The following is an 18,687-nucleotide window of genomic DNA, read 5'->3' as shown; positions in this document are numbered from 1 at the left end:
TTGGAAGCTTTCAGAGCGCTACTCCTTCATCAGGTGGCTGTGGAGTACACAATTGTAAGACAGAGAATTTATAGCAAAAGCACTGTAAAACTTATCCTATAAGTTTTGTCTCTTACAATTGTGTACTCAACAACTACCTGGTGAAGGAGCGGTGCTCTGAAAGCTAGTGCTTCCAATTAAACCTGTTGGACTATAACCTGGTGTTGTGTGATTTTTAATTTTAAACTAACCCCTGCATTTGTCCTAATATAGAAGATTAGAGTGGGGCTGGGAAAGCACAGCAGGTCAGGCAGCATTGAGGATCAGGAAAATTGACGTTTTGGGCAAAAGCTCTTCATCAGGAAACTTTTGCCCAAGCATCTCCAGCATCTGCAGTACCCTCTTCTGCCTATATGTCTCCAAACTTTCCTTTTCATGTACTTATCCAAATGTCTTTTAAACATTGTAGTTGTACCTACATCCACCACTTTCTATGGCAGTTCATTCCACACACGAACCACTCCCTATGTAAAAAATGTTGTCCTTACATTTGCTTTTGAAATCTTTCTCCTCTCACCTTAAAAATATGTCCCCTAGATTTGATTTCCCTCACCCTAAGGAAAAGACTCTTGTCATTCACCTTATCCATGCCCCTCTTGATTTTATAAACCTCAGTAAATTCACCCTTCAACCTCATACCATCCAGTGAAGAAGTCTTTCCAGTCTGTTTTTACATTTCATTTACCAGCAGCACTCTGGGTAAATCTTTTCTGAACCCTCTGCAGTTTAATAATGTCCTTCCTGTACCAGGCTGACCAGACTGCAGAAGAGGCCTCACCAATGTCCTGTACGACCTATTCCAGAAGAGGCCTCACCAATGTCGTGTACAATCTGGGAAAAGAGGGTAATTAATGAAACAGGAGTATGATTGATTGGAGAGCATGGGCTTGTTGGGCCAAATGGCCTTTTGCTATCCCACATGTCCTGCGTGTCTGATGCTTCATTTGGTAAAAGGCTCCACAACAGACCAAACCTTGGTAGTTGGGAAAGCTTGATGATTCTGCCTTGACCAGTTGGGGTAACCCCTGAGCTGTTTATGTATCCTGCTTTGAATTGGATGGTCAATGCATCAGAAGTAAGCAACGAGTTGTTGACTGCCCCAGACATTGCTGAGTGGTTTATATTTGCACAATCAATCCCCCCCACCCCCTCACACACTAACACTGACGCATTTTTCAGTCATTCTACAGTTTCTGCATCATCAGGGAACAGGCACAGATCAACTGAGCAGGTACTTGTCATGTAGAAGAAGCGTAATGTGTGCTCGACATAGAACGGGATTTTCCAGAGGTAGCAGGTGACGCACTTGTGAGGAAACTGTACAAGTGGAGAAATGAAAAGGTCGCAAGTAGGTCCCTATGTGCGGAAAGGAAGAGCTGCATTTTGCAGTAATGTCAGAGATCAAGCTGGGCAGTTGTGCCTTTTGGAAAGTGCAGATAGTGAGAGAATGTTTTTCCCATCATTTAACATGGCAGTCAAAAACTGAATGGAGCTGTTGGACTTAACAGTTACACCTGCTCTTTAATGTATTTTGCAAATATAAAATCTAAAAATATTGAAGTTGAGGGGGAAAAGAAATCAAAGTTTAGACAAGATTTTTGTTTTGTTTTTTGTTTCGCTTGCACTTTTGTGTTACGGATGTCTGTCTTTGATGAAGAATCAACCAAGTCAGTTTGAAAGGTTTAGGATGTGGATGTACAGGGTTTAAAAACATTGGGGTTTGGGCCTATTTTATTAGGGCTCAGTCCTGATATTTCCTTTAGGTTCATTGGGCTGACAGTGCTCAGTAGCTGCTGATAATGAAGGCCACTTCTTTCAAATCTGCTGATATTGAAACTAATCCTTTTACTGCTCAGTGCTGGATCTAACCGCAAGTAGCAACCTTACCTTCCTGTAACTATGGGAACCGTACTAGCATCATTGAATTCTGAATCCTTCCAAGAGCAGAGCATTTGGTGACAAACTGAGTTGATGTTTTTCAAGATTTGAGTCTGATTTGTGTGAACGGATCTGGGACGCACCAATAATCCCTCACTGACTCATTGCCATTTATGGAGATGCTGTTTACCACATCGTTACCATTGCTAGCTCGGTTGGTTTGAACCTTCAGTATTGGCTCAGCCTGGATCTCATCGTGTTCCTCGGTATTTGGTCTACATATCCAGCAAATTTAAAATGAAGAGAGGAGTTGAGAGTAGTTTTTTTTTACACCTGGGAATTGGATCTATTCACGAGACAGAGTGTTGGGACTACTTTGCTTTTGTTCTTTCGTTCTAAGACTGGCTCCACATTACTAAGAGCCTAAAGCAGTGTTGACATTGGGGTTTCATTACCGAGTCAAAGTCAAAAGCTAGCTTACTTGAGCTGCAAAAAGATCTCACAGTTGCTGAGGATCATAGATCCGCTGTCTTATTAGCGAGAGACAACCAGTGGTGATTTAACCAGAGGGTCAGCATATCTCTGGCGAGGGGAGAGATTGAGAGAGTGGGATCTTTGTGGTGACCTCAGTTGGCAGGGAAATTAAACTTGTGCTGTTGATGTTAAATGTCACCCAGTAGTTGAATAGAGGTATTTCTGTTATAGCCTTTCTTACACTTGAGTTACAATCTGAAGTATGTTAGTGAAGGGGATATTTGAAGTGATATTGGGATCATTTATGTCGATTATTTTATTCTCCTGGCTGAAAAAAATTGCTGAACAGCAAGTTTCTCCAAGAAGGGTATTATTGGGGGATGCATACAACACATTAAAAGCAAAACCTCCTTTTGGTAGAGTTTAATGAATAAATATTTGCCTAGAAATAGGGCATTTGGCCCAACCAGTCGTTTGGCATTTACTGTCGACATGGGCAGTAATTTTTTAAACCACATTTATTTAGCTTCCCTTTAACCATTAGATTGGATAAAGCAATTAGATTATGGGAACATTGTGTCTGCCTCACGTCTTGAATTCCGCAGCCTCACAGTGCTATTTATTGAGGATTCTCCTGCTCTCTGTTCTATTCTCTCCTGGAGTCTAATTTATGGCTATAAATTCTTGACTGGCAGTCTGTTCTCGTCTGTGCGACTGTCGAATCAAAGCTGGCCATTTGGCCCAAAAGAGTTGATGGAAAGGAATCCACTAAGCTGCCAATCCTCAGTCCCTGACTCTGTTCCTTTTATTCCTGCAAATTTGCGGTCTTCGTGTCCACCTTAAGCCCCTTTTTGAAATCATTCATTGCCTTAATTTCCACCAGCCTCTCAAGCAGCAGGTACCAGGACATCACTGCTCGCTGTGGTTTTGAAAACATCTTTTTCACCCTGCACACCCCCACCCATCTCTTGACCAGGACCTTTGGTCTGCTCGTCCTTGTATCATCAGCTAATGGGACCAGATTTTTTGTCTACCTGTATTTACATCTGTCGTAGTGTCAGTACCATTGGACTAGTGATGTAGAACCTGAGGCTAATACTCTAGGGACATGTGTTCATATCTCCAGCATGGCAGGTGGTGAAATCTGGAATAAAACGCTCACCCAGTGACAACTTTGTAACTATTGTTGATTACTGTAAAAATCATCTGGTTCACTAAGGAAGTCTGCATCTAGGTCTGGGTTGGCCCATAGGTGACTTCAGATTCACAACAATGTAGTTGATTCTTCACTGCCTTCTGGGCAGTTAGAGATTGACGATATATGCTGGTCTGAACAGAGCAGGCTAGGCAGCATCAGGAGGTGGAGAAATGACCATTTCGGGTGTCATCCTTCTTCGGGATCTTGAAGAAAGGTTATACTCGAAACGTCGACTTCTCCACCTGATGCTGTCTGGCTCGCTGTGTTCTTCCGGCCTCCTGCCTGTCTACCTTTTGTATTCCAGCATCTGCATTTTTTTTTGCCTCTAAATATGCTAGTCTAGCCAGTAACTTTGTTATCCCATGAACAAATAAAAAACTTTGCTGTTTTTAAGTATAGGATTCACTTGCAGTGACGCTTGAAGTGGGCCAAAGCTAATATCATTGGAGGAATAAAGTATCCAATGGCTGATTGGATTGGTGGGGTTTTGGGGTGGTCCTTGTGTGTGGTGATGTTCCTGAATGTGCAATTCCTACTGTGTGCTGCTGCAACACAACGTTGATGGGAGAGTAGACTTTGCAATTTTGGGGTCTTGATTCCCATCTTCCAATTTTGATAAAAGTTGTTGAAATGTTTGTTTTGAATTTGAGGCAACTAATTGGAATCTTTATTTATTAAAAGTTTCCTGAACCACACAGTGAAAGAAGAATCCATTACATTTGGTGAAACTTTCACCTTGATCTATCACTCTGATTGCAAATGGTTGCTTTAGAGTTCACACAATGTTTAATTTACTTGGTTACAGCACTCACATTGTGCTAAAAGGCTGATCCTCAGTTCCATAATGTGCGCTTTCACATTCCGCTTTTTGTGAGTTAATTCTTTCCTCCTTCCCTCGACCTTTCCCTCATTGTGCTCAGTGCATGTCTGTGCCTATGTCCACGTGTGTCTATGTTTGTCTGTGCATATGTGTGTAATTGTGTAGAGTTGTCCCTATGGCGTTGTTTGTTTCTAGTGTTTCCAGACCCGTCCCTATTTCTCTTTCTCATGCATGCGCCAGATTGATTTCTCACGTTTATAGATTTGTTTTCTTCATTCATGGATCCATATTTTTCTGTATCTCTGTCTGGGTATGTCTCTCACTCATAAATCTCGATTACTTTGACTTTGGATCTAATTTGTTTCCCCCTGTTGTTCTTGTCCAGGCCCCTATTGGACATTAGGAGAGGATAGTGATATAGTGATACTGTCACTGGACTACTAATCTTTGGGGTGGGATGGGGGTGGGGGAGGAGGAGTGTTGGGGTGTTTCAGGGGAGGTGTGGTGTTGGGGTGTCAGGCTCACAACCTACAGAAATAGGTTCAAAGCTCTCAGTAGCAGTGAGTGAAATTTAAATTCCGTTACTACATTTTGAATTCTAAAAACAAAACCAGTCTCAATAATTGTGTCTGTGAAGCTATCATTGATTGTCATTAAAAACCACCTGGTCAACTAATGTCTTTCAGAGAAGGAAATCTGCCATCTTTAAGCTGTCTGACCTACATATATCTTGAGACACGTCAAGGCTAATTCTTAACCAGCCTCTGAAATAGTCCAATAAGGCACTAGGGTCAAGGGTGATTAGGGATAGGCGCAGATGTTAGCCTTGCCAGCAAAGAAGAATAATGATTCTTGGAGCAGCAGTATCCTGTGAAACTTGCTTCTGAGTGGTGTGCTATTGTAGGCAGTACGTCTGGACTGTTTGACTATTAGAACTTCCTGAACCTCCACCCCCTACACACACGCGCACACACACGCACACTTCCCTAACTTCCTTATCTGTGTATCACCAGCAGACAAGTAATTGAGAACAGAAACCTCTCCAAGTTATTCTCCTTCCTAAACCCCACATGACAAACCTAGTTGTTGCAGCTCCTACCATATGCAAAAATGGGACTGTCCTTTGCCTTGGTTACTGGCTGGATAAGCTCTTCTGCATGTTCAGTGGAAACCACAAAAATCTTTCCGTTCCGTGCTGAGTAACATCACTCAGTCAGAACGCACCAGATGATTATGTTTAATTTTTGTTTTTGAACATCCATGTGTTTAGCCTTGTGAATTGCTGAGTGCCTGAGCTGTTTGAGTTAGCCTAGCACCCTCAGACAGCTGTACACAGTGTGGTCGAGTCGGAGGGGGGGGGGGGGGGGGGGGGCTTTGTACCGGGACTGTGTTCCATTTTTTCACACTGTAATAGCTATTTGTAGCTGCAGTCACAAAGCTTGGCAAATCCTTGCATTCACATTCCTCCCCTGTCTCTGTAATCGCTTCCTGCCCTACAATCCCTGAGACATCTGAAATAAAAGCAAACTACCGCGAATGCTAGAAATCTGAAATATAAACAAAGTGCTGGTGAAACTTCATCGGTCTGGCAGAGCTGGAGAGAAACAGAGTTCATATTTTGGGTCCAGGAGACCGGAGCTCTGGAATTCCCTCTTGATTAACCTTTCCACCTCTCCATCTCCTTTTCCGCTTATAAGAACTTCCCAGAACCTACCTCATTGACCAAGTTTTTGTTTATCTGACCTAATGTTGGCAGCATTTGATTTCTAAGGTGATGGAATGCCATGTGTGGTAGTGACATGGCAACCAAGCTCTCATGGCGAATGATGGGTGATCTGCTCGTCTTTAGATGTCCCTCAAGTGCCCAATTATTGCTGAAAAGGCAGGGCATTTGCAAAACCTTTTGTGCAGGCCAGTATTTCCTGTGTGTATGAATGGAAAAGCACGAGACAGAAGAGGAAATAGCATTAAGAGGCTTCATGAGCCTCCAGACCTGCTCTTACTAAGATCATGGCTGACCCTCCATTACAGTGATAATGCAATAAGTTGAAATCATGATGAAGTTACCTCACCTTCACTTTTCCACTCAGTCCTCATAGCCATTCGTTCCTTTAGGATCCAAAAAAAAATACATCAATCTCTATCTTGAATATATTCAGTGACTGAACCTCTATAGTCTTCTGGAGTACAGAATTCCAAACATTCTCAAGCCTCCTCATCCGAGTCCTTAAGGGCTGAACCCCTTATTGTGAATGAACTGTGCTCAGTTACAAGGGGGATCAACAGGGATAGTGCCGTTGTATGTGAAGGAGCCGGAGTGAGTGGACAGCTGCTTTGTGTGTGACCTGGCCATGTAGGCCTCATGGTGGGTAGTGGGTTAAAGGGGAACTGGTTGTGAAAGTGCAATAGTTCCATCCCCTTTAGGTCCCTGGCATGGGGCTGTTTGTTCTGTGGGAATCTGCTGCACGGTCACATTTTTCACCTTTTGTTGCTTATTCTGAAAGCCAGTTAAAACAAGGAAGCTTCTGAGTGGTTTTCTTTTGCTGTGAGAGAGTTTTCAATTGCTGGTCGTTCTTGAGCTGTTTCCTGCACCATTCCTGTGGTGGGAATTGTCACTGTTTTAACTGGTTGTCATTGGTATGTCTGCCATTATGGTGGAGCTGTCACATCTCTCACTTACCCGGTTTATTTTGACACTAGATTCCTAACATCCTGGTTAAGTCTTTTCATCATTCTTACCTCATTAGCTGGTCGCTGTTTCCATGACAACCCTGTCATGAAACCCATTGATCAGATAACAAAGCTTTTGCTGGCTAATATGCCCTGCACCCATTTTGAGGGGCAGACTGACCTTTAACCTCAAGGAGCTGGATTGCAGAATGTTCCAGATGGTAGATAAATGAAGCTCCTCTTTCCTCGGATAGATTTGCGAGGGTCCATGGGCAGTGTCAGCCCAGAATCCAGTGGGCATGAGCCCTTTGTCTGAATTAGTGTTTTCTGGGAAAATGCCTTCAGCGGTAGCAGCAAAGATGAACAGGACTCCTTCATCACTGCTAGGGGCACCAGTACAGTTTTCCCCTTGGGCTTTGGAGGTGAATTTGACCAATAGCAAGGGTCTGCCCTTTGTTTTGAATGAATTCAAGGCATATGGGTGTCACCATCATTTTCCAGTTTCCAATTTGAGTGGTTAATCAATCACATCGTCATGGACCTGGAAGCCAAACCAAGTAAGGATGGCAACTTTGTTTTCCCAAAAAGAAAATTTGTGAACCAGATGGGTTTTTATTGATTGTTTCCCGATCTCCGTGATTTCACCAGCTTTCTTTTAATTAATTGCATGTATAAATTAATTAGAATCTCCCTTCCCCCAACTGCCAAGGATTTCAACCCATGACCCCCTGGTCATTAGCCTGGGTCTATGGATTGCTCGTTACCCCAAAGCCACCATCCCATGCAGGATCACTTCCACCACTTGGCCAGTTCCAGTTGTAGGAGAAGTTCTCCGACTACCTTCTCAGGTGTCTTGAGGCAAGTGTTATAAATGTTCGCCTTGCCTGTGTTGCCCACTTTGCAAGAATGAAATGTTTTTGCATGATTCCTGGATCTCCTCTTGGGCTCTCCACAGTACAGCCTTCTGTTGATTCAGCAGTTCCGCAACTCACCACATAAAGATAATGGATGAGTTTAAAAGAAAATATTGTTTTCTCGTGAATAATTAAAATTAATTACACTCTGCCTAGAGGTATTGTAAAGGGTTTTAGTCGACATGGGCACAGACAATGTATTGTGGTGCATCAGGTCTGTCCTTATTGTGGGTTCAGCTCTTGACTTCCATGAGGTGTTTATCCTGTCCATGTTGCATTTCCACAATTTTCCATTACTCTTTCTGGTGTGGTGTGTTACTTTAGCTGTCAGTGACTTGTGCACACTGCTCAAGTGAAGAATGTTGTAGGCAGTCACCAGGTCAAACAATTCAATTTGGTTACCACACACCCAAACAGGCAGATGGAGTCTCAGTGTGCAGTCCACTGAGCTGTTAGCAATCCAGCACTCCCTCAGTAATGCACTGGTGTGTAACCTGGACGGTTTTGCGTAGAGAAACCCAATTGTCGTGTTTTGTGTCCTCCTTACTGTGTGTAGGTCAGCTGTCAAACTCTGAGCCAAGTCTCTGTAGCTCACTGCAATCTTTCACTTGTCCCGACTGACAGCTGTGACCTACTAATTAGCCATTTGGAAGTGTACGATCTGACAGTTCCTACACTTCGCAGAAGCCTTATGCTTAAGAATCACTCTCCGCTTTCCTGGCCAAGCAAGTGAATTAATACCAGGCGTATCAAAACATGACCGCAGGTCCCAGAATGCACTGAGCAGGTTGACCAGGTTGGTGTGCATCGTTAACACTGTTCCCCTGCTCTGCAGCATTTGAAGTGAGAAAGTTCTGAATTGCAGCCTCGTCCTATCTTCACTCGATCTCCTACCCCACTTCAGGCAATCACATCTTCCTGCCCTTCCCCAAGTGGGTGAATGCGTACAGACAATTTTTGGTGAGGTTGTAAACTACACAATAGACACATGGTGGCAACTGATTCAAAAGCCCACTCTGTTCAAGGAGCTTGCCTGGAGCGGGAGGATCCAATTGGATTTTTTGTCCCCAGTGGGGGGAGGGGAGGGTAAATGGGATGGGGGTGTGGGGTAATGAAGAGGAAATCACAGAACCTTTCCCAACAGATCACTTCTCCTGCAGCCACTGTTAGGCATGAGAAGGCTCTGAACAAGAATAGAATGCAGATTGCTGGTGAGGCACTTTGTGGGTGAATAGCCTGCTGAGACTCTCACAGTCACAGAGCTGTTACAGTACTGAGGGAAGCTGTTGGTGCCTGCACCAACTGTCTGAATGAGCAATTCACCCAGAGCCACTCCTGCATCTTCACCTTGTGTAGCCCTGCTCATTTTTCCTTTTCAGGAAATTGAATTCTCTCTTGAAAGCTTCAGTTGAATCTGTCACTGCCACAATCTCTGGCAGATCGTCCCAGGTCTGACTACCTCACTGTGTAAAGAAGGTTTCTCCTAACATTGCACCTGGTTTGTTTGTGAATGACTTTAAATCTGCATCCACTAGTTCCCCATATGAAATGGGCAGAGTTTCTCACTCTGAACCTCACCCCTAATTGCTAACGGTCTTGAATACCTTGATCAAATATCCTTCCAACCCCCCTGCAAGGAGAACAGTCCCAGCTGCACCACTCTATTCAAAGTGTCTCATCCCCTGAAGTCATTCCTGTTGACGTTTCCTACCCCATCTCCTTTGCCTGTGTATCCTGCCCAAACTGTGGTGGACCGCTTCTGTAGATTCTACAGCTCTTGTCCTTGCTGGCTCTTTGAGATTTTGTAATGGATCCTCCGTCGGCCTTTAAGGGGCTAGTGTGAATACTTGGCAGTTTTGTAACTGAATTGTCGCCTTTAATGTTCTGAAGGGTTTTGGTAGGCTGGGTGTAGGGATGACATTCCCATTTGTGGAGGAGGGAGATCCAAACAACAGAGGTCATCAACGTAGGATAGTCACTTCAAATCCACGAAGGAAGTCAAGAGAAAACTCTCTCAGAAAATGGTTAGGATGTGGAATTTACTGCCAGATGAAGTGATTGTGATAACAAGCAATGATACATTTAGGGTAATCTAGTTAAGCACGTGTCAGAGAATGGAATTTGCAGGATAAATGAGATGATGTAGGAGGAGCAGACTCAAGAGGTTTAGTGACCCACTATTGCTCCCAAGTTGTACATTCAAGGAAACTTGTGTGAAGCATGAACAACAAATGGATTTATGATCTTGGATGACCTGTTTCTGGACTGTACATTCAGTGTAACATATTCTGTAATTGTAGGTAAGCTAGAAGCAGGATAAGGGAGTTAGCTGACAGAATTGTCCTGTTGTGCCGGACAGTCTATTGCAGTGTTGCGACTTTTTCAGGCTGGAATTTGTTTGATTGGGAATTCTGAAACTCCTGTCAACAGATAAAGAGCGATTAATATAACGGGTGTCAGCTTTTTATCCTCCATTACTCTGATGAGTGATATTTCAAACCTGCCACTCCCTCTTGTCAGAGAGATCAGCCTGTTGGATTGGAGGTCGTTAGTTTTGACTTTGAATGCGCAAAATGAATGGTAAAGAGCTTCAAACCATTTGTCTGCTCCCATCTCCATTGAGGGCCTTATCTCCTGCCTTTTTGAAGCATCCCTACAGAGAGTGTCTCAAAAAGGCTTTGAAATAGAACAGCTGTGCTTTTTTAATGATTGGAAGATTAGCAAGTGAAGATTAAAGAGAGCAACACTAATGTGCATTTTATATGGAAATGCATAAAACTTCACCTATATGATAGAATCTACAATATCTATCATCAGTCTCAGCTTGTTAGTGGAGCAAGAAAGACAGTTCAAAGTGGCTATCGGGAAAACCTTGCAAATACTGTGTGGCTTACTGCACCCAATCGACCCACCTTAATGAGCAGTGCAGTCGTTTGAAGTGTAGACACAGTTGTAGCGAATGTGGCAGCCCATTTGTGCACAGCAAGATAAACACAATGACCATTTGTTTTCGTGACTTTTTTGTTTTGAGGGGTTAGCAGTGAGTAGCTCTTCAAGTGCATCTTTCATGTCCAACTCAGTGGGCACTTTGAGCCTTTATAGTTTAATGTTTAATCCAAAATATGGCATCTCTGAGCATCTTTAATATCTAATGCCTGTGTATCTGGCTGTAATGTGTCAGCCTGGTGTTTTATGCTTGTGCCTTTGGGTCAGGCATCAATTCCACAAATCTCTGCCTCCAAGGTGCAAATGATACCCATTGAGCTATGGGCTGATCTCGGCTATCAAGATTTCCTGCAGTCCCTGCTGAATAATAAAGAATGGCACATAGTGACCTGGATCAATGTATCCTTCAGGGGAATAGTGGGTGATTGGCAGTTGACGTGAGCACTTTTGCCACTGAATCATTATTGGTTCATTCTCAACTCCGAGGCACCCAAAATGGAAGAGTCAAGAATTAGATATTTTCTATGCAACCTGCTCAGAGGTGTTATTATACACCTCGAGAACAGGTGGGACTTTGAACCCAGGTCAAGAGGTAGGGACACTACCACTGCAGCATGAGCACAAAGATAGGTTTAAACCCATCTTAGCAGCTGGAGGAATTCAGTGAACAAAATTTGGAATTGAAAGTGAACTATCAGTAATGTTGACCATGATCGCTATTATTGTCATAAAAAATTCATCTGGATTATTAATATCCTTTTCAAGGAAGGAAATCAGCCTTCTTTACCCAGTCTGATCTACATATATCTTAACATCTGCAGTAATAATAGTTACTCTTCACTGAGCTCTAGAGTGGGCAAATTAGGGCAAATAAAGATGGACAGCATGGCCTCGGTAATGATACCCATATCCCATCAAGGACTGAAGAAAAGAGAGGTCGTTATAGTCGTGGTGTATAAATTGTCTCCCTTGCATTATATACATCCAACTGTAATTTCTAATGTCAAGCAAATCCAGTAGAAATGCAATTAGAAAGTGCTGGAGAAACTCATCAGGTGTGACAGCATCTGTCTAACTACTAATAATTTTGAAGAAGGATTATTGGACTTGAAACATTAACTCTCTCTCTCTCTCTCCATAGATCACGTCAGAGCTGCTGAGTTTTGCTAGCACTTCATTTTTATTTCAGATCTCCAGCATCTGTGGTAGTTTGCTTGAATTCAGCAGAAATGTGGATATGAATCTAGGCATTTCTTCAGGTCATAGCCATGGCACCCACTAGTATAATTAGGAAGAGTTTAGAGATCTATGGGCCAAATGCTGGCAAATGGGATGAGATTAATTTAAGTTGGACCTAAGGGTCTGTTTCTGTTCTGTACAAATTTGACTATGAAGCCCAGCGAACTCCCATCCCAGCCCAGAAACAGCTCTTGTTTGATGGGATTCTCATCGTAAACTGCTTTCAGAGTAAATTGGCCTGTGTTAACAGTGTGACGATATCAAGAGAGCTTCATTTACATCTGACTTGCCACTTTGGATGAATGGAAGATCTTTGAGCTCAGTTTTCCAACAACTTCTGAAGCTCCAAGTTCTAAACTTCACGTCTGGATGTGACTTAGAATAGGTGTGATTTACAGCTGGAGGGCTGGACTGTTTCATTTGCAGGGCAGCCTTGATCTCTTGTCAAGTTTCTCAGTCATTCATTACCCAGTTAAAGATCACACAGCACCAGGTTATAATCCAACAATGTTGTTCACCTGATGAAGGAGCAGCGCTCCAAAAACTAGTGCTTCTAAATAAACCTAGTGTTGTGTGATTTTTAACTTTGTACATCCCTGTCCAACACCGGCATCTCCAAGTTGGCTTCACTCTCCCATTGTTAGAGCTACCTGTGATGTGTTCACCTTTTGATGTGCATCAGAAATTGTGGATTACAGTCTCCTTTTCTCATCCTCTCTTAGTTTTGGAACGTGGCAGGTGTGTGTTTCTATCCAGCAGAGAAGGATGCATGTAGCCAATCTCCTCTCTCAGATCATCTGGTTTGTCAGAGTTGGAAGTTCTCCAGCAATCCATAATTGAGAATTGGACCTGGAAGACCAGACAGGTGGAATGTCATATTAAAAACAAACATGATTAGAGTTAGGTTTTTTTTGTACAGAAAAGTTGTTGCCAGCAACTGATGTTTTAATAGGGATCCAAAAACTGAGAAGTGTAGGAAATAGATGTTCATGCAGGTGGGTGCTGTTCTGAAATTAGGCCCAAGCAGAGGGAGCCTACCTTGTGCTCAACACTGCTTCGGTATAAGCAGAGTGCTTAGATCTAGATGGTTCAAAATGGGAAAATAATTTACTTCCCATCATAGCACACACACACACCCTCCTGTAACCGCACTCATATACATTTCATGTTGCACATTCATGGGTTATAATCCCCTGGAGTTTTCACTGAGAGGGTTCCATACATAAACTGGTGTTCAGGGGATGTCTCACAAGTCTTTTACTCAAGCTGATATAGAGTCATAGAGATGTACAGCATGGAAACAGACCCTTGAGTCCAACCAGTCCATGCGGACCAGACATTCCAACCCAATCTAGTCCCACCTGCCAGCACCCGGCCCATATCCCTCCAAACCCTTCCTATTCATACATTCATCCAAATTCCTCTTAAATGTTGCAATTGTACCAGCCTCCACCACTTCCTCTGGCAGCTCATTCCATACACGTACCACCCTCTGTGTGAAAAAGTTGCCCCGTGGATGTCTTTTATATCTCTCCCCTCTCACCCTAAACCTATGCCCTCTAGTTCTGGACTCCCCGAACCCAGGGAAAAGATTTTGCCTATTTACCTTATCCATGCCCTCATAATTGTGTAAACCTCTATAAGGTCGCCCCTCCGCCTCCAACGCTCCAGGGAAAACAGCCTCAGCCTGTTCTGCCCCAACCTATAGCTCAAATCCTCCAACCCAGGCAACATCCTTGTAAATCTTTTCTGAATCCTTTTAAGGAGACCAGAATTGCACGCAATATTCCAACAGTGGCCTAACCAATATCCTGTACAGCTGCACCATGACCTCCCAACTCCTGTACTCAATACTCTGACCAATAAAGGAAAGCATACCAAATGCCTTCTTCACTATCCTATCTACCTGTGACTCTATTTTCAAGGAGCTATGAACCTGTACTCCAAGGTCTCTTTGTTCAGCAACACTCTCTAGGACCTTACCATTAAGTGTATAAGTCCTGCGAAGATTTGCTTTCCCAAAATGCAGCACTGTGCATTTATCTGAATTAAACTCCATCTGCAATTTCTCAGCCCATTGGCCCATCTGGTCAAGATCCTGTTGTAATCTGAGGTATCCATCTTCGCTGTACACTACACCTCCAATTTTGGTGTCATCTGCAAACTTACTAACTGTACCTCTTATGCTCGTATCCAAATCTTTTATGTAAATGACAAACAGTAGAGGACCCAGCACCGATCCTTGTGGCACTCCACTGGTCACAGGCCTCCAGGCTGAAAAACAACCCTCCACCACCACCTTCTACCTTTGAGTCACTTCCATATCCAAATGGCTAGTTCTCCCTGTATTCTGTGAGATCTAACCTTGCTAGCCAGTCTCCCAAGGGGAACCTTGTCGACCGCCTTACTGAAGTCCATATAGATCACATCTACCACTCTGCCCTCATCAATCTTCTTTGTAACTTCATCACAAAACTCAATCAAGTTTGTGAGATATGATTTCCCATGCACAAAACCATGTTGACTATCCCTAATCAGTCCTTGCCTTTCCAAATACACGTATATCCTGTCCCTCAGGATTCCCTTCAACAACTTGCCCACCACCGATGTCATGCTCACCGGTCCATAGTTCCCTGGCTTGTCCTTACCACCCTTCTTAAACAGTGTCACCACGTCAGCCAAACTCTTACTGCATCTCACCTGTGACTATCGATGATACAAATATCTCAGCAAGAGGCCCAGCAGTCACTTTTCTAGCTTCCCACAGAGTTTTTGGGTACACCTGATCAAGTCCTGGGGATTTATCCACTTTTATGCATTTCAAGACATCCAGCACTTTCTCCTCTGTAATATGGACATTTTGCAAGGTGTCACCATCTATTTCCCTACAGTATATATCTTCCATATCCTTTTCCACAGTAAAAACTGATGCAAAGTACGTTCTTTTGAGTACTCTTAACCCTTAATGTTGGGTTCATACTGACAAGACTCATGTTCTGTAGGTCAAAGCCATTTTGCAAACATGCCCCGATTCTGGAAAAACTGAGCTGTCCGTTTGCATTGCTGGATTCCTGTTTGCTGTTCAAAAGCTCACCATGATATGTTGTTTTCCAATGTTGGTGAAGGATAGTATTGGAGATGATCATTGCACAGTCTTTATTTTGTGTATAGAGTAAAATGTTACGAAAATATGGCCCCAAATTCAACTGCCAGTGTCTCTTTATATAAACCTAATTTATATTCAACCTATTTTTCGAATCAGCTTGTTCAGAGATGTTATTACACACCTCAGGAATGGGTGGGTCTTGAACCCAGGTGTTTCGGTCCGGGGTGGGGATTATATACATCCAAATGAAACCTTAATTAATGCATTCATAAAATCATAGCATTCCCTACAGTGTGGAAACAGGCCATTTGGCCCAACAAATCCACACTGACCCTCTGAAGAGCATTCCACCTACATCCATTCCCCTACCCTATTATTCCACATTTACCCCTGACTAATGCACCTACATATCCCTCAACAGTATGGGCCATTTTAGCATGGCCAGTTCACCTAACTGGCACGTCTTTGGACTGTGGAAGAAAACCGGAGCACCCGGAGGAAACACACGCAGGTATGGGGAGTGTGAAAACTCCACGTGGACAGTTGCCTGAGGCTGGAATCAAACCTGCATTCTTGGCACCGTGAGGCAGCAGTGCTAACCACTGAGCCACCGTGCCACCTTCAGTGGTTAGCGCTGCTGCCTCACAGCGCCAGGGATCTGGGTTTGATTCCAGCGTCAGCCGACTGTCTGTGTGGGGTTTGCACACTCTCCCCGTGTCTGCATGGGTTTCCTCCGGGTGCTCTGGTTACCTCCCACAGTCCAAAGATGTGCAGGTTAGGTGAATTGGCCATGCTAAATTGCCCATCGTGTTCAAGTGAGGACTGCAGATCAGAGTCAAGAATGTGGTGCTGGAAAAAGCACAGCAGGTCAGGCAGCATCCAAGGAGCAGGAGAATCAACCAATCGGGCATAAGCCCTTCATCAGAAATGAGGCCTGTGGGTCAGGGGGAGCTGAGAGGTAAATGGGAGGGGGTGGGCTGGAGGGTAAGGTAGCTGAGAAAGCGATAAGTGAATGAAGGTGAGGGAGAAGGTGATAGGTCAGGGGGGTGGAGTGGATAGATGGGCAAGTTGATGGACAGGTCCGGAGGGCGGTGCCGAGTTGGAGGCTTGGGACTGGGATAATGTGGTGGGGAGGGGAAATTAGGAAACTGTTGAAATCCACATTTCAGTTACATCACACTGCAAATTTTTGCAATAAATTCTGTGTTACGATCGAGCCCTCCACAATCACCTGATGAAGGAGCATCGCTCCGAAAGCTAGTGTGCTTCCAATTAAACCTGTTGGACTATAACCTGGTGTTGTGATTTTTAACTTTGTCCACATTCATCCCGTGTGGTTGCAGGGTCCCAAGGCGAAATATAGAGTCATAGAGATGTGCAGCACGGAAACAGACCCTTCGGTCCAACCCATCCATGCTGACCAGCTATCCCAACCCAAACTAGACCTACCTGCCAGCATTTAGCCTATATCCCTCTAAACCCTTCCTATTCATATACCCATCCAGATGCTTTTTAAATACTGTAATTGTACCAGCCTCCACCTCTTCCTCTGGCAGCTCGTTCCATACACGTACCACCCTCTGTGTGAAAAAGTTGCCCTTTAGGTCTCTTTTATATCTTTTCTCCCCTCACCCTAAACCTATGCCCTCTAGTTCTGGACTCCCTGACCCCAGGGAAAAGACTTTGCCCCTCATAATTTTATAAACCTCTATAAAGTTACCCCTCAGCCTCCGACGCTCCAGGGAAAACAGCCCCAGCCTGTTCAGTCTCTCCCTATAGCTCAAATCCTCAACCCTGGCAACATCCCTGTAAATCTTTTCAAGTCTCACAACATCTTTCCAATAGGAAGGAGACCAATATTCCAACAGTGGCCTAACCAATGTCCTCTACAGCCACAACATGACCTCCCAACTCCTGTACTCAATACTCTGACCAATAAAAGAAAGCATACCAAACGCCTTCTTCACTATCCTATCTACCTACGACTCCACTTTCAAGGAGCTATGAACCTGCACTCCAAGGTCTCTCTGTTCAGCTGAGGCGTTCTTTCTGCAGGGGTTGGGTGGTAACGATTTGGCGATGGAGGAGGCCCAGGACTTGCATGTCCTTGACTGAGTGGGAGGGGGATTTGAAGTGTTCAGCCACAGGGCGGTGGGGTTGGTGGGTGTGGGTGTCCCAGAGATGTTCTCTGAAATACTCTTAGGTGGATTAACCATGGGAAATGCAGGGTTACAGGGTTTGGGTGGAATGCTTTTTGGAGGAATGGTGTGGATTTGTTGGGCCGAATGGCCTCCTTCCACACTGTGGGGATTCTATGACGATGATGGTGATGATTTTATGATGATATGTCACTTGCATACAGTTAAACCCAATTCACATACAATTATCATAATGCTGCATTCAAATCACATTTAATGGGACCTCAATTTGTATGGACCTCAAACTGCAAGATGTTGCCTTTGTTTGCAATCGTTCAGAGAGGTGTTGATATTAGCATCAGCAAACGTGATGAACTAAACAGTGTAGGATTGTCAGTTCTGGTTAGATGAATTCCTGGAGGTTTCATTACAAGGCTCCCTCCAATGGATGTCCCATTAGCAGCTGAATAATGGAAACAGTCTCCAGTTACTGCGTTGAATTCATCCTGTTAATTACACAGCGGGATTCTTGCACCATCTCTCCCCACCCCCACCTCGTGTTTTTCATAACCAATACATGAAAGTATTTGAAAGGATGAATGTGGAAAAATGTCCCTCCATGTTTTTGTTTCTCTTGGGAATGAGCTAGAGATGAATCTTCGATTCTTGGAGATTGCAGGAAAATCTTGCAGGAGTGACAATTCTAATGGACATGAACAGGGCTGTGGGAGTGGGCATGTAAGATGCTGAAAGGTTTCTGAGGGTGTGAATGGCTGGCGGGAGTGGGGACTGAAGTTTGCTCAAGGTGCAGAGGCTCGAGTGTGGGAAATTCACTGGGGACGTCATGAAATCTGATACCAGGCAGTGTAGGGGTGGACTCACTGACATCTGCTATCGTGAGTTACTGGGAGGATAGGAGTTGTGTGGTTTACTGTGAAGTCTGTAGTTAATTATAGGCGGTGAACTATCTGTACTTTTTTCTTTCTCAAAAAAAGAATCCACCTGGGAGAACTAATAATGCAGAAAATGTCCAAGTACCGTTGTTTTCTTCCCTCAGTACATTTATTTTGAAGTAATTTAAACTCCATTTCTACTTCCCGGATCTCTTGAACGATGAATGCTGTGGTCACTGCCAAACTGAATCTATAGACTCTCCCCTCCCCCCACCAGAAGGTTTTATGTTGAGAATTTGGTGCTGGTGGATTTCTCTATGAACTGTGGGTGAGTAGTGTCGAACTGAAGTTTCGCTTAACTTGTTTAGTTTC

General features: G+C 43.9%; 1 protein-coding gene across 2 annotated transcripts in view; it reads left to right on the top strand.

The window, feature by feature from the left end:
• cuedc1b (CUE domain containing 1b) overlaps window positions 1-18,687 on the top strand; it is a 170,661-nt gene that overhangs the window by 57,358 nt on the left and 94,616 nt on the right. The window contains exon 1 of one of the 2 annotated variants that reach the window (XM_043718352.2): window positions 18,398-18,643. The exons of the other annotated variant lie outside the window; for it this stretch is intronic. The gene's annotated coding sequence lies outside the window, so the exon portion shown is untranslated. Of the gene's footprint in view, window positions 1-18,397; window positions 18,644-18,687 lie in introns of those variants that run through there. 2 annotated transcript variants of the gene reach the window in all.

This window comes from Chiloscyllium plagiosum, unplaced genomic scaffold (genome assembly GCF_037043375.1).
Source record: "Chiloscyllium plagiosum isolate Xiang-an unplaced genomic scaffold, Cpla_swu_hap1 HiC_scaffold_31, whole genome shotgun sequence".
NCBI lineage: Eukaryota > Metazoa > Chordata > Chondrichthyes > Orectolobiformes > Hemiscylliidae > Chiloscyllium > Chiloscyllium plagiosum.
This window is presented reverse-complemented; position numbering and strand designations above follow the sequence as displayed.